This window comes from Pleurodeles waltl, chromosome 5 (genome assembly GCF_031143425.1).
Source record: "Pleurodeles waltl isolate 20211129_DDA chromosome 5, aPleWal1.hap1.20221129, whole genome shotgun sequence".
Lineage (NCBI taxonomy): Eukaryota > Metazoa > Chordata > Amphibia > Caudata > Salamandridae > Pleurodeles > Pleurodeles waltl.
In genome coordinates, this window is record NC_090444.1 from 738380537 (window position 1) to 738395633 (window position 15097).

Consider the following 15097-nt stretch of genomic DNA (forward strand, 5'->3'; position numbering starts at 1 on the left):
GGGTCACTTGGACAGAGTCGCTGGATTCGAGGGACCTCGCTCGTCGTGCTGAGAGGAGACCCAAGGGACCGGTAATGCAGCTTTTTGGTGCCTGCGGTTGCAGGGGGAAGATTCCGTCGACCCACGGGAGATTTCTTCGGAGCTTCTGGTGCAGAGAGGAGGCAGACTACCCCCACAGCATGCACAAGCAGGAAAACAGTCGAGAAGGCGGCAGGATCAGCGTTACAGAGTTGTAGTAGTCGTCTTTGCTACTATGTTGCAGGTTTGCAGGCTTCCAGCGCGGTCAGCAGTCGATTCCTTATCAGAAGGTGAAGAGAGAGATGCAGAGGAACTCGGATGAGCTCTTGCATTCGTTATCTAAAGTTTCCCCAGAGACAGAGACCCTAAATAGCCAGAAAAGAGGGTTTGGCTACCTAGGAGAGAGGATAGGCTACTAACACCTGAAGGAGCCTATCAGCAGGAGTCTCTGACGTCACCTGGTGGCACTGGCCACTCAGAGCAGTCCAGTGTGCCAGCAGCACCTCTGTTTCCAAGATGGCAGAGGTCTGGAGCACACTGGAGGAGCTCTGGACACCTCCCAGGGGAGGTGCAGGTCAGGGGAGTGGTCACTCCCCTTTCCTTTGTCCAGTTTCACGCCAGAGCAGGGCTAAGGGGTCCCCTGAACCGGTGTAGACTGGCTTATGCAGAATTGGGCACCTCTATGCCCAACAAAGCATTTCCAGAGGCTGGGGGAGGCTACTCCTCCCCTGCCTTCACACCATTTTCCAAAGGGAGAGGGTGTCACACCCTCTCTCAGAGGAAGTTCTTTGTTCTGCCATCCTGGGCCAGGCCTGGCTGGACCCCAGGAGGGCAGCTGCCTGTCTGAGGGGTGGGCAGCAGCAGCAGCTGCAGTGAAACCCCAGGAAGGGCAGTTTGGCAGTACCAGGGTCTGTGCTACAGACCACTGGGATCATGGGATTGTGCCAACTATGCCAGGATGGTATAGAGGGGGCAATTCCATGATCATAGACATGTTACATGGCCATATTCGGAGTTACCATGGTGAAGCTACATATAGGTAGTGACCTATATGTAGTGCACGTGTGTAATGGTGTCCCCGCACTCACAAAGTTCAGGGAATTGGCTCTGAACAATGTGGGGGTACCTTGGCTAGTGCCAGGGTGCCCTCACACTAAGTAACTTTGCACCTAACCTTTACCAGGTAAAGGTTAGACATATAGGTGACTTATAAGTTACTTAAGTGCAGTGTAAAATGGCTGTGAAATAACGTGGACGTTATTTCACTCAGGCTGCAGTGGCAGGCCTGTGTAAGAATTGTCAGAGCTCCCTATGGGTGGCAAAAGAAATGCTGCAGCCCATAGGGATCTCCTGGAACCCCAATACCCTGGGTACCTCAGTACCATATACTAGGGAATTATAAGGGTGTTCCAGTAAGCCAATGTAAATTGGTAAAATTGGTCACTAGCCTGTTAGTGACAATTTGAAAGTAATGAGAGAGCATAACCACTGAGGTTCTGGTTAGCAGAGCCTCAGTGGGACAGTTAGGCACCACACAGGGAACATATACATGCACACCTATGAGCACTGGGGCCCTGTGTGACAGGGTCCCAGTGACACATACATATAGGCCACAAACCTATGAGCACTGGGGTCCTGACCAGCAGGATCCCAGTGACACATAACAAACATACTGAAAACATAGTGTTTTCACTATGAGCACTGAGGCCTGGCTATCAGGATCCCAGTGAGACAGTGAAAACAGTGACAAACACCCTGACATACACTCACAAACAGGCCAAAAGTGGGGGTAACAAGGCTAGAAAGAGGCTACCTTCTCACACAACCCCCCCCCAAACGAAGGACAATAAGGCTAACTTTGGCCAGTTGAGACTTTATTGTCTAAGTGGTGATAAGTAGAGAGTAGCTCTGCAATAGACTGGTTACTCCCTTTATCATCCACTATATGGTTACTTCCCTGTGGGGATGTAAACCACCCTGTTTGAAGTTTTTTAGCTAAGCAACAATGTGAAGATGTATTTTCAGAGTTTCTATCAGTAAGTTTTAGTTTAGAGCAGTGGGAATTGTCCACTGAACCTATTTGTAGTGATGGAAATGCCAGACAGGGATGCTGTCTCAGAAAAGCCATAGCTGGGCAAAAACTTTGTCCATATGGCTGGAAGAGAGAACAGGGATGCTGTTTCTCTTGAGTTGGAGCAGGGCAGGGATGCTGTCCTATGAGCTCCACACTAGGGCAGGGATGCTGTCCTAAGTGTTGTGAGGCAGTGCAGTGTTTCTGCACTAAAGTTTCTCTGGGAGGGTTGGAGGGATGCTCCATGTTAACTAAAATGGTGCTCTTTTTCTCACCAATGTTAGTTATCCCACAGAGAGGTACTTCTACCTCAGGGAGTCCAGCTTTGCCAGCTGATGATTCCCTTGGAACAGGTGCCACCCCAGGAGAGGTTTCTCCCACCACAGGAATAGTATCCTGAATGGTAGGGTGGTTAGGGGATACTGTGATACCCTTTTTACCTGTTGATGGAGAGGGATCCTGAGTTTTCAGGCCTTCTCTCCTTTGCTTTTTCATTTCACTTGAAATGAGAGGGAACAATTCCTCAGGGATGCCCAGCATGGCTGCATGGGCATAAAACTCTACATCAGCCCAACCTGAGGCCTCTAGGTCATTACCTAAGAGACAGTCTACAGGTAAGCTAGGTGATACCACCACCTGCTTAGGGCCAGTAACTCCACCCCAACTAAACTGAATTATAGCTAAGGGAAGAAACTTAGTGGAGTTATGGACATCAATAATCTTATACTGTTGTCAAATGATGTGTTGTTCAGGAGGCACTAGGTTTTCAGTCACCAAAGTGAAACTGGCACCTGTGTCCCTGTAGGCCAAGGCCTCAACACCATTTATTGAAACTGTCTGCCTGTACTTATCCATTGTAAGGGGACAAGCAGCCAGTGTGGCAAGGCCAGTGCCACTAGGTGTGACAGAAACTGTCTTGGGACTGACTACCCCAGTTTCTACTATGGACCCATAAGTGAACCCAACTACACCCTTTGCTTGACTGTTGCCAGCAGTCCCACCACTAGTACCACTACTGCTAGGGGCACTAGAGCTTGATGTATTAGTGGTGGTAGGCTCAGGGGGTTTACCTGGACAGGACTTATCCCCTGGCCTATGGCCTCTATTTTTACACACAAAGCACCAAGGCTTTTTAATGTGTGCAGGTTGGGAAGAAGAGGAAGAATTTGTTTTATCCCCACCCTCTGAAGAGTGTTTAAGATTTGAAGTGGGATCTTTGGTTTTACCCTTATCCCCATGCTTATCTTGAGATTTTTCACCATCTTTCTTCTTATTGCCATCTTTGTCACCCCCTGTACGAACTTTTCTGTTCACCCTTGTTCTGACCCATTTGTCTGCCTTCTTTCCCAATTCTTGGGGAGAGGTCAGATCAGAGTCTACCAGGTACTGGTGCAACAAATCAGACACACAATTATTAAGTATATGCTCTCTCAGGATTGTGTTATACAGGCTTTCATAATCAGTAACTTTACTGCCATGTAACCACCCCTCCAAGGCCTTCACTGAATGGTCAATGAAATCAACCCAGTCTTGTGAAGACTCCTTTTTGGTCTCTCTGAACTTTATCCTGTACTGTTCAGTGGTTAAGCCATAACCATCCAGGAGTGCATTCTTAAGAACTTGGAAATTATTAGCATCATTTTCTTTTACAGTAAGGAGCCTATCCCTACCTTTTCCACTAAATGATAGCCATAGGATAGCAGCCCACTGCCTTTGAGGGACATCCTGTACAACACAGGCCCTCTCAAGTGCAGCAAACCACTTGTTAATGTCATCCCCCTCCTTATAAGGGGGAACTATCTTGTGCAGATTCCTGGAATCATGCTCTTTTGCAGGATGACTATGGGGAATACTGCTGCTGCCACCATGGGTTTCTAAACCCAACTTCTGTCTTTCCTTCTCTAATTCAAAAGACTGTCTATCCAAATCCAGCTGTTGCTTTTTAAGCTTCAGTCTGGTTTGTTCCACCCTCAACTTATTGAGTTCCCTCTCTAACATTCTGTCATCAGGGTTGGTGGGAGGGACATTCCTAGAAACAGAGCTATGATGGGAATGAACAGAAGGAGACCTGTCCCTTACAGAAGCCACCCTAACAGCTTGGTTAACAGAAACATTACTACCAGTATGGTGAGAATAAATGCTTTTGCTATGATGTGAGACAACACTATTTGTATGGTGTGGCTCATCATCATTCCCAACTATGCTAGACTGTCTAGTAATGGGCAGGCTAGGGAGTTTCTTTCCTGAATCTTTTCCTGGGGGAGTCCCTGAATCAGATTGGGAACTATTAGGTACTTTTTCAACAGATGAGGCACCTATGGCCTTATCCTGTTCTCTAAGCATGTTAAGTAACAGTTCCAAGGAAGGATTTTTCCCTACACTCAAACCTCTCTCTATACAGAGACTCCTTGCTCTTTTCCAGCTAAGGTTGTCATATGCAAGTTTGGACAGATCAACATTTTGGCCTGTGCCAGACATTTTTAGAGAGAGTTAAAGTGATAGAAAAAGAGAAAAAAGTTTTCAGAACTTTTTGGAAAGACAGAAAAAAACTTTAAAAACTTTTAAGAACTTTTTGAAAGTTTAGGAGTACTTTTCAGCACTTAGAAAAGAGTGAAAAGAGGAAATGCAAAACTTTTTGGCTATGTGTATATACACTGACCTTGTTTTGTATATTTTTCTCTTATGAAAAGTACAATGACAAGAGTGGTAAGCAGTCTCAAGCACTTATCCCACCACTGCACAACCAATGTAGGAGGCTGGACTGGCTTGTAGTGAGTACCAAGGGGTACTTGCACCTTGCACCAGGCCCAGTTATCCCTTATTAGTGTATAGGGTGTCTAGCAGCTTAGGCTGATAGATAATGGTAGCTTAGCAGAGCAGCTTAGGCTGAACTAGGAGACGTGTGAAGCTACTACAGTACCACCTAGTGTCATATGCACAATATCATAAGAAAACACAATACACAGTTATACTAAAAATAAAGGTACTTTATTTTTATGACAATATGCCAAAGTATCTTAGAGTGTACCCTCAGTGAGAGGATAAGAAATATACACAAGATATATATACACAATAGCAAAAATATGCAGTATAGTCTTAGAAAACAGTGCAAACAATGTGTAGTTACAATAGGATGCAATGGGGAAACATAGGGATAGGGGCAACACAAACCCTATACTCCAAAAGTGGAATGCGAACCACGAATGGACCCCAAACCTATGTGACCTTGTAGAGGGTCGCTGGGACTATTAGAAAATAGTGAGAGTTAGAAAAATAACCCTCCCCAAGACCCTGAAAAGTGAGTGCAAAGTGCACTAAAGTTCCCCTAAGGACAAAGAAGTCGTGTTAGAGGAATAATGCAGGAAAGACACAAACCAGCAATGCAACAACTGTGGATTTCCAATCTCGGGTACCTGTGGAACAAGGGGACCAAGTCCAAAAGTCACAAGCAAGTCGGAGATGGGCAGATGCCCAGGAAATGCCAGCTGCGGGTGCAAAGAAGCTTCTACTGGACAGAAGAAGCTGAGGTTTCTGCAGGAACGAAAAGGGCTAGAGACTTCCCCTTTGGTGGACGGATCCCTCTCGCCTTGGAGAGTCGTGCAGAAGTGTTTTCCCGCCGGAAGGACGCCAACAAGCCTTGCTAGTCGCAAATTGTGCGTTTGGCGTTTTTGGACGCTGCTGGGGCCCAGGAGGGACCAGGAGGTCGCAAATTGGACCTGAAGAGAGAGGGGACGTCGAGCAAGACAAAGAGCCCTCACTGAAGCAGGTAGCACCCGAAGAAGTGCCAGAAACAGGCACTACGAGGATGCGTGAAACGGTGCTCACCGAAGTTGCACAAAGGAGTCCCACGTCGCCGGAGACCAACTTAGAAAGTCGTGCAATGCAGGTTAGAGTGCCGTGGACCCAGGCTTGGCTGTGCACAAAGGATTTCCGCCGGAAGTGCACAGGGGCCGGAGTAGCTGCAAAGTCGCGGTTCCCAGCAATGCAGCCCAGCGAGGTGAGGCAAGGACTTACCTCCACCAAACTTGGACTGAAGAGTCACTGGACTGTGGGGGTCACTTGGACAGAGTCGCTGGATTCGAGGGACCTCGGTCGTCGTGCTGAGAGGAGACCCAAGGGACCGGTAATGCAGCTTTTTGGTGCCTGCGGTTGCAGGGGGAAGATTCCGTCGACCCACAGGAGATTTCTTCGGAGCTTCTGGTGCAGAGAGGAGGCAGACTACCCCCACAGCATGCACAAGCAGGAAAACAGTCGAGAAGGCGGCAGGATCAGCGTTACAGAGTTGTAGTAGTCGTCTTTGCTACTATGTTGCAGGTTTGCAGGCTTCCAGCGCGGTCAGCAGTCGATTCCTTATCAGAAGGTGAAGAGAGAGATGCAGAGGAACTCGGATGAGCTCTTGCATTCGTTATCTAAAGTTTCCCCAGAGACAGAGACCCTAAATAGCCAGAAAAGAGGGTTTGGCTACCTAGGAGAGAGGATAGGCTACTAACACCTGAAGGAGCCTATCAGCAGGAGTCTCTGACGTCACCTGGTGGCACTGGCCACTCAGAGCAGTCCAGTGTGCCAGCAGCACCTCTGTTTCCAAGATGGCAGAGGTCTGGAGCACACTGGAGGAGCTCTGGACACCTCCCAGGGGAGGTGCAGGTCAGGGGAGTGGTCACTCCCCTTTCCTTTGTCCAGTTTCGCGCCAGAGCAGGGCTAAGGGGTCCCCTGAACCGGTGTAGACTGGCTTATGCAGAATTGGGCACCTCTGTGCCCAACAAAGCATTTCCAGAGGCTGGGGGAGGCTACTCCTCCCCTGCTTTCACACCATTTTCCAAAGGGAGAGGGTGTCACACCCTCTCTCAGAGGAAGTTCTTTGTTCTGCCATCCTGGGCCAGGCCTGGCTGGACCCCAGGAGGGCAGCTGCCTGTCTGAGGGGTGGGCAGCAGCAGTAGCTGCAGTGAAACCCCAGGAAGGGCAGTTTGGCAGTACCAGGGTCTGTGCTACAGACCACTGGGATCATGGGATTGTGCCAACTATGCCAGGATGGTATAGAGGGGGCAATTCCATGATCATAGACATGTTACATGGCCATATTCGGAGTTACCATGGTGAAGCTACATATAGGTAGTGACCTATATGTAGTGCACGCGTGTAATGGTGTCCCCGCACTCACAAAGTTCAGGGAATTGGCTCTGAACAATGTGGGGGTACCTTGGCTAGTGCCAGGGTGCCCTCACACTAAGTAACTTTGCACCTAACCTTTACCAGGTAAAGGTTAGACATATAGGTGACTTATAAGTTACTTAAGTGCAGTGTAAAATGGCTGTGAAATAACGTGGACGTTATTTCACTCAGGCTGCAGTGGCAGGCCTGTGTAAGAATTGTCAGAGCTCCCTATGGGTGGCAAAAGAAATGCTGCAGCCCATAGGGATCTCCTGGAACCCCAATACCCTGGGTACCTCAGTACCATATACTAGGGAATTATAAGGGTGTTCCAGTAAGCCAATGTAAATTGGTAAAATTGGTCACTAGCCTGTTAGTGACAATTTGAAAGTAATGAGAGAGCATAACCACTGAGGTTCTGGTTAGCAGAGCCTCAGTGGGACAGTTAGGCACCACACAGGGAACATATACATGCACACCTATGAGCACCGGGGCCCTGTGTGACAGGGTCCCAGTGACACATACATATAGGCCACAAACCTATGAGCACTGGGGTCCTGACCAGCAGGATCCCAGTGACACATAACAAACATACTGAAAACATAGTGTTTTCACTATGAGCACTGAGGCCTGGCTATCAGGATCCCAGTGAGACAGTGAAAACAGTGACAAACACCCTGACATACACTCACAAACAGGCCAAAAGTGGGGGTAACAAGGCTAGAAAGAGGCTACCTTCTCACATCCTCTCTGAACCAATCTCTGTGTTGACATCAGTATATAATAAGTGATGAGCCACTTGTCTGAAACGCAAGGAATCTTGCGTAATGAATTTCCCAGGACATTGGGCAGTCACCATGTGTTCTTTGCTGGTTACGACATGGCAAGGCATCAAATGGAGCATCAAACTCATGTTTTCTCGTCTGACGGGCGAGCATTCTATCTCCTCTTGTGAAGACAGTGTCTTTTGCATGTCATCTCTTGTCTGCATGGGCCTTCATTTTCTTTCTTCATTTTCCAAGTCTTTTGTACAGGTTTCTTCTTCAGTTCTTGATATTGTGTGTGGTCGATTGAGGTAGCTTGGTCATCATTGCTCTCCCAAACATCAATGTTGCAGGGCTTTCACCTATGGTTGCGCAAGGAGTCGAATTTTAAGCTCATAGGGTAGAGTTCAAAACTGGCTTGAGGCTGAGATTTTCTAATGCAGCACGCTGAACAGCTTTCTTTAATGTACTCATGAAACATTCAACAATGAATGAATGAATAATGATAGTTTATTAGTTAATAAAAAACATAAACATGACATAACGTAAATTTAACATGTCTTCAAATAATTGAAAGAGGGAAATGTTAAAAAAACGAACACCTGAATAAAAGAAAACCTCCCCCTAGCACAAAACCTGAGGAACATAGGCCCATATTTATCCTTTTTTTGCGCTGCATTTGCGTAATTTCTTGACGCAAAAGCAGCACAATATATAATTGTATTTTGTAAGTGTGCCCCGCTTTTGCGTAAAAAAATGATGCAATGCAAAAAATGTATAAATATGGGCCATAGTGTGCTACCCGTTTCCACACCATAACCTACGGTGCTACAGGATGCCAGTCTTATTAGCCCCAACCAGATGCTAAAACACATGTTGTTAAGACAACCCGTCTCATTGGTCCCAGAGCACCAGCTGAACGCATATATGTAAGGTGGCAAAGTGCATAGGTTGTTTATACCTAGAACCACAGAGTGTTAGGTCCCAACTTGGTCTATGATGCCACTATAGAAGGGGCTGATCTTGTTACTATCCAATGAGGATCCCTAAGCATAAGGTGCTTGAGTACATGCTACCTAACCTGCATAGACCAGGACCTTGACCAGGCGAGTTAGTGGATTAAAACATTGTTATACTTTTCTGTGCCCCTAGCAGCCCATCCTTAACCCAAACAGGGCAGGATAACCACTGTGTGTAAAGTGCTGAGGTGCATATACAAGACCTGCATACAAGTAGGGTGCTCAACAAGGTGGGGTAGGAGGCTAGAGCATTGTTGAACTTACTACACCACTAGCAGACCACCTTTGGTTGGCCTGAACAGAGCCGACTAGCCACTGTCCATAAGTGCTTAGTTGCGTACTATGGAGCCTTTGGTGGCCTGCCCTCCACTGGGTGGGGTGGGGGATTGGGCCTTAATGGACTTATTACCCACCCAGCAGCCTGCCTTTGACCAAACAAGGCGGGGTAGGGGATTAACACATTGTTGTTTCTACAATAGCTTTTTGAAACCATCAATGCATCAGTATATCCCTGCCTGCACCCCACTTCAAAGGGCTCCAGCTTTAAGCACACCCTATGCCCTATGACTCCTAGGGTCTTAAGTTCACAACATAACATAGTCCTCCGTTGTGGGCCAAAGCCATTAGCCTGTGGCCAAAGAGGTGTGCTCTTCTGATGCTTCACGTTAAGCAGAATGAGAAAGTCTCTGAATTCTCAACTATTGAAAGGTGGGTTATTGTCAGATTTTAAAATCACAAACAATGCCCCATGTCACAAAGATGCCATCTAATCTCTCAATGACTCTTTCCTGAGTAACAGATGAGAGGTCCTCTACTAATGGGAAGTAGGACTATTCACCCACAATCACCATCAGGTGATGTCCCTTGTCAAGTGTCCCAACTCAACAGCAATTCTTTCGCAGGCATGCTTTAGCAACTCTGACATGTTTAAGGGGTGTTGAGTGGTTTTCGATGGTAGGCAGTTCCATAAGTGACAGGCCTTCAAATTCTCTTTCAACTCTTTCATCAAGATGAAGAAACCCATCTTGATCTTGGAGAGCTTGTTTTGTAGCAACAATTCCACGATATCCTTCATGGATCAATTCAATTATCTGTTGTCACAGACTCTCTGGAATGACAATTCTCAAACCCCTCAGGATGATGCCTTCTTGTGTCATGGACAGTTCATCTTTGACATTTTTTGTAAAATTTCTGGTCTGGTACTCACTGTTGAGAGGTTGAGTATGTTGGTTCTATGACTGATGTACAATAATGTCTTTCAGTTTTAACATCTTACTATTTTGACTCATGGCAGTGACAATTTGTTCCAACGAAATGGCAGCAGGCGTGCTTGATTTCACAATTAAATTTATGTAGGCTTCAGCTGACTTAGAAGGGTTACCTTGACACTGTATAGGCACTCTGGAGAAATCATCCTTCCCAGGACGATGCACAATTGTGTAGTTGTACTTTTGTAATGATAGACCCCCAATGTTCAATGCGTGGAGGCATCTTGGCATTTGGATTGCCAAAAATGGTTAAATATGAAATATTAGGAAGTGGCTACCTATCCATTTAGATGTTTCTGTTCAAGCCACACAAATCTATATACAGGCAGATTTCTCCTCCTCTTTTGGCGCTGCAGCAATTGGTGCCAACCGTTTGGACACCTCTATGGGCTTAATAATCTGTAGTTTCAATAACTTCTCCAACTCTTGTTGTAAAGGTTCTTTCATAATGTTGGAAATGTTTCTCACCTTGTGAACTATTGGTTTCACATCCTTCTTCAATATTACTTTGTGGGAAAAACCTTTTAACATGTCCAACTCCTCAGCAAATACATGTGGGTACTTCTCCATCAAATCACATTGATTCTCACTGAGTATGTCCACAATGTCATCTTTCTCTGCTACCATTACCGGCTCCTTTGCACCGGGATTTATTATTATGTCTAAGTTCCACTGATGGCCCCATCCTAACAAGTTTGATCCATAGTCCATAATATACACCCTTCTGTACAGAGTCCTCTTTTTGAATTTGATTGTCATCCACTTCATTCCTAGAATCTCTATTCTTTTTCCTGCATACCCTTTGGCTTTTATATCTGACTCGCAGAACTGCCTATCTTCAACATGTATCCACTTGTTTTCATAGGTTTACTTAGACATAAGTGTGAATAAACTTCCCGAGTCCAGTAAAATGTTTACTGATTGGTTATCCAACATCACCTGACCATGTGGTCTTTCTAGTCTGGAAGTACTCTCTACTTTCACTCCTTGCAATTCCAATATCTTTAGATAAGTGCTCCTCCCTAAATCTTCTTTTTCTTCTTGAATAATCAAAATTATATCTTGAATGGTTTCAAAACTGTCATGAACCTGTTGATCAATCACTTGAATGTTCTTATTATTTCTGCCCTCAATTTTCAATCTACAAACTTTTGAAAGACACCCTTTCCTTCCATTATTTCTACAAATTGAATTTTTGGCTGCACACATTGTGCTGAATGCAATATGTCCTGGGACACCACAGCAAAAACATGTCATTTCTCTAACACTATTGCCTTCTTGTTTTATATCTTCTTCAGTTTTGTGTTTGTGTATCTCAATTTTTTCACATCACTTCCTTTATTCCCTTCCCTCTTACTATCATACGCAGTTCCTATTTCACTTACTGCACTTTCCTCTTATCATTATTTGTTGAGTCCGTCTCTTTTATCCACATTGCAGTGTGTTCCATTCCTTTAGCTATTTGAATGGCCTCTTCCAAACTGAGATCTTTAACTAGAAGATTTTCTTTTATCTTCCTACTGTAAGTGCACCTTACTATTTGGTCTCTTATCAAAGAACCTGCCAACTGTTCGAAGCAACAAGACAGTTCTAGCCCTCTCAACACAGCCACATATGATGCAATATCTTCATCCATTTTTTGTACTCTTGAGAAAAATTGATGTTTTTGCAGAACTAGATTGATTTTCAGAGTGAATTGTAGATCTAGCATCTCATTTCATAAACATTATTTGGTTGACTGTCACACATGCCTAGAGATACTTCCAGCAGGTCTCCATAAATTCTCCTTCCTTCAACACCCAACTGATGAAGGAGAATGGCTTGTTGTTTAAGAGGCCCATACCTGTCCCCCTCAATGGCCAACATATACATAATAAATATGACATACTTTGCTCCATACTTATCCAAGACACAAACGTCTTTGTCATTGTCTCTTCTGTTCTTTTTTATAAGTGGGCCTTTTTCACCATAACGTTTCTCTATTCCTTCTCTAGTTACACTTTTATTTTGCTGCTCACGTTCCCTTATTCACTATTACTCCTTCCATGTAGCCTTCCCTCTCCCAAAACGGCCACCGTCATTCCCATTGTTTTTACTAAGCATTCCGACAAGGGGGCCCATTGTTTTTATTCACAACCCTTCTTCGATTTTGGTGATTTTTTAACGCAGTTAAGTGCACGCGTTCATTTTGAAACCATTCTACGAAGCAAACTACCTTACGAACAGTATCCGGCTCACGTCCTTAAGTGTAAGATCACAGAACGCCTGTGTTATGTTTTACGTATGGCTATTTCCATTAACTCTCTACTGCGAATGTGCGCCTTTTATTCGTTTTCTTTCCTCTGCTGTTTCACTCGCATTTGCCATGCTCCCGTCCTTGCCCCCCCCCTTTTGCTTACCCTTTACCTTTTCACTGCTTACGCCACTTGCCGACCTGCTAGTGCTCCCGCTTCTTTGCAGTTTACGTACTTCTGCTCCATTTTCTACTTTTTAATATACTACTATCAGATCTACGCTGTACCATTAATATCATCTTGTACAATTTCCCAGAGTTGCCGCCTGTTTTATGCCTGGACTAGAGCCATATGCAGCACTCACCATTATGACTTAACCACCTTTTCAACATTCTTCCCCTCTATAAATTTACACTGACGCCTGCGATATTCTCACTTATTACTACAGCTTCAGCTCCTACCTTACACTTGATTTAACCCTTACCTCTCTTTTCCCTTAGGACCTTACCAGGACTTACCAAGGTCATTTCAAATACATTACCTATGTTTATGCTGGACATGACAGTTCACCACCCTGTGCTACACGTACTAATTTAACTAACTAGAAAAAAAAAAAACCACCACCATGGATTACAGGTAACTCTTTTACACTTTTACCCTTTCCACATATCCCCCTTAGTTTAGTTACCTACCTCATATTTACTTTACTTTTTTCCTTCTCCTTTTTACCTTTTAGCAGTACTGTCTGCTCAATTCTTGTACCTGATACATTTCTAATTCCACTTATTTCTTAGGTAGGTCCAGTTAATTTAACTTTTTTGCTCTACCCTACCCTTATGCACGCGTACTATCTTTCACCTTCTTCATGGTTAACGGTCTTAATACCAGCCATGCCCACACCTCTCAACCTAGAGGCTTCTCCCTTTTAAACCTACAAAATATGTGTTGGTTTGGCAGTCTTTTCTGATCTCTCTCACATATTGACAACTTCGCCTTCATTTCACTTTGGTGTTTGGTCTTTTAACTATCCACTTTTAGTATTCACATTTCCATTTCTCTTTTAAAATCTCAATTTATCACTACTTGTCTGGATTACTCACCTTCAGTTTGTGCTCACAGATACTCTATGTTTACACATGTTTAGTCCAATTAAATACACATTATATATACATTTCTTACAGCCTTGAAGAAGTCACTGTGTGACAAAACACGTGATGGCTGTGCTTGTTGGACTTGTTTTTCCACTCACAAGTCTGTTGTCCAAAATAAAGAAACAATGATCCACTTCACTTATCAGCGGATTCTTCTTGCTTCGAATTTACTTGTGTACTGCTTTACTGTTTCATATCTTGTGTGCTGTGGTCAGATTTGTCTATTTATAATAAATATTTTCTTCCACAGCTTCCATGGTATTGGAGGCTCTCCAGGTATTAATAAGAATGGTGGAGGTGATATCATACTTTGATCCAGGATATTCCTGTAGGAATCTCAATACAACAAACTAAAATATCAAGTTAAGGTGAAAACTCAATGTAATAAACTAACAAAAACTATAATAACAATCTAAAATGACATTAAAGTTGAAGTTCTTGTTCTCCTCATTCTTTTCATACTCTTTCCTTCGCTTGTATTTGTCTCGGCAAGTGGTACTCCCCACTTTCTGTAATCCATTAGATATTTTTCTTTATAGCTGTCTTCGTAATCCTTTCTCTAAATTTCCTTGAGCGCTTTTCCTCTAACAACAGCATCTAATGACTGCGCCTGCCAAGTACTTTCCTCAAATGATCTCTGTTCATCTTTCCCATAGAGGTTCTTCTTCCAGTTTATCCACGCTGGCACCTCTCAGGAATGGTAAGTTTAAAATACTTAATGCGATTCCCCCTCCACGAGGATTACACGAGAAGCTTGACTCGGGGTGTCGCTACTCCGTCATTAGAGCGTTCAAGTCGCATGCTCAAGTGCGGGCGCGTGTTGGCCTTCGCATGCAATGCATGCACCTATGAGAAAGGCGGCCTGTCATATGCACAGCCTGAATAGCACGGCCGACTCTCAGTAACTGCCAAGCGATAGACTTTAAAATTGATAGATTAGCAAGGATTAAACTCAGCTCTCTTTGCTTGCCTGAATGTTCACCATAATCACCGTATCATATCAAAGTTGTATTTTCTTCCGAGATCAGAGACTCCCATTGTTTAATCCAGGGGTGGAGTTGTTCCTAGTTCTGTTCCCCGTACAGACAGTTCTTCTCAGGTTTCCCTCGTCGCCAATGTAAAGATGATGCTTTCACAACTTCAATAATCTGAGTATTTATTTGTGCATCACAGTATACATCTCCACCAAACTTCTCATCCTTTCAGGTCCCAGCTTCCCAGCTTCTCCCACCATTCTACCCTGATGTCATCCCTTCATCATTGCATTCTACATTCCTATCCATGTCATCACTATGCAATGGCCTTACTCTTTTGTGAGTGTGTGCTCATCCTTCCCTAAACCCCTCCCTAACCTTCACTTCGCCCCTCCATATGCCTCCCAAACCCCTCCCCTTTAAATGTAAGTATTTCCCATTTCCCTGTGA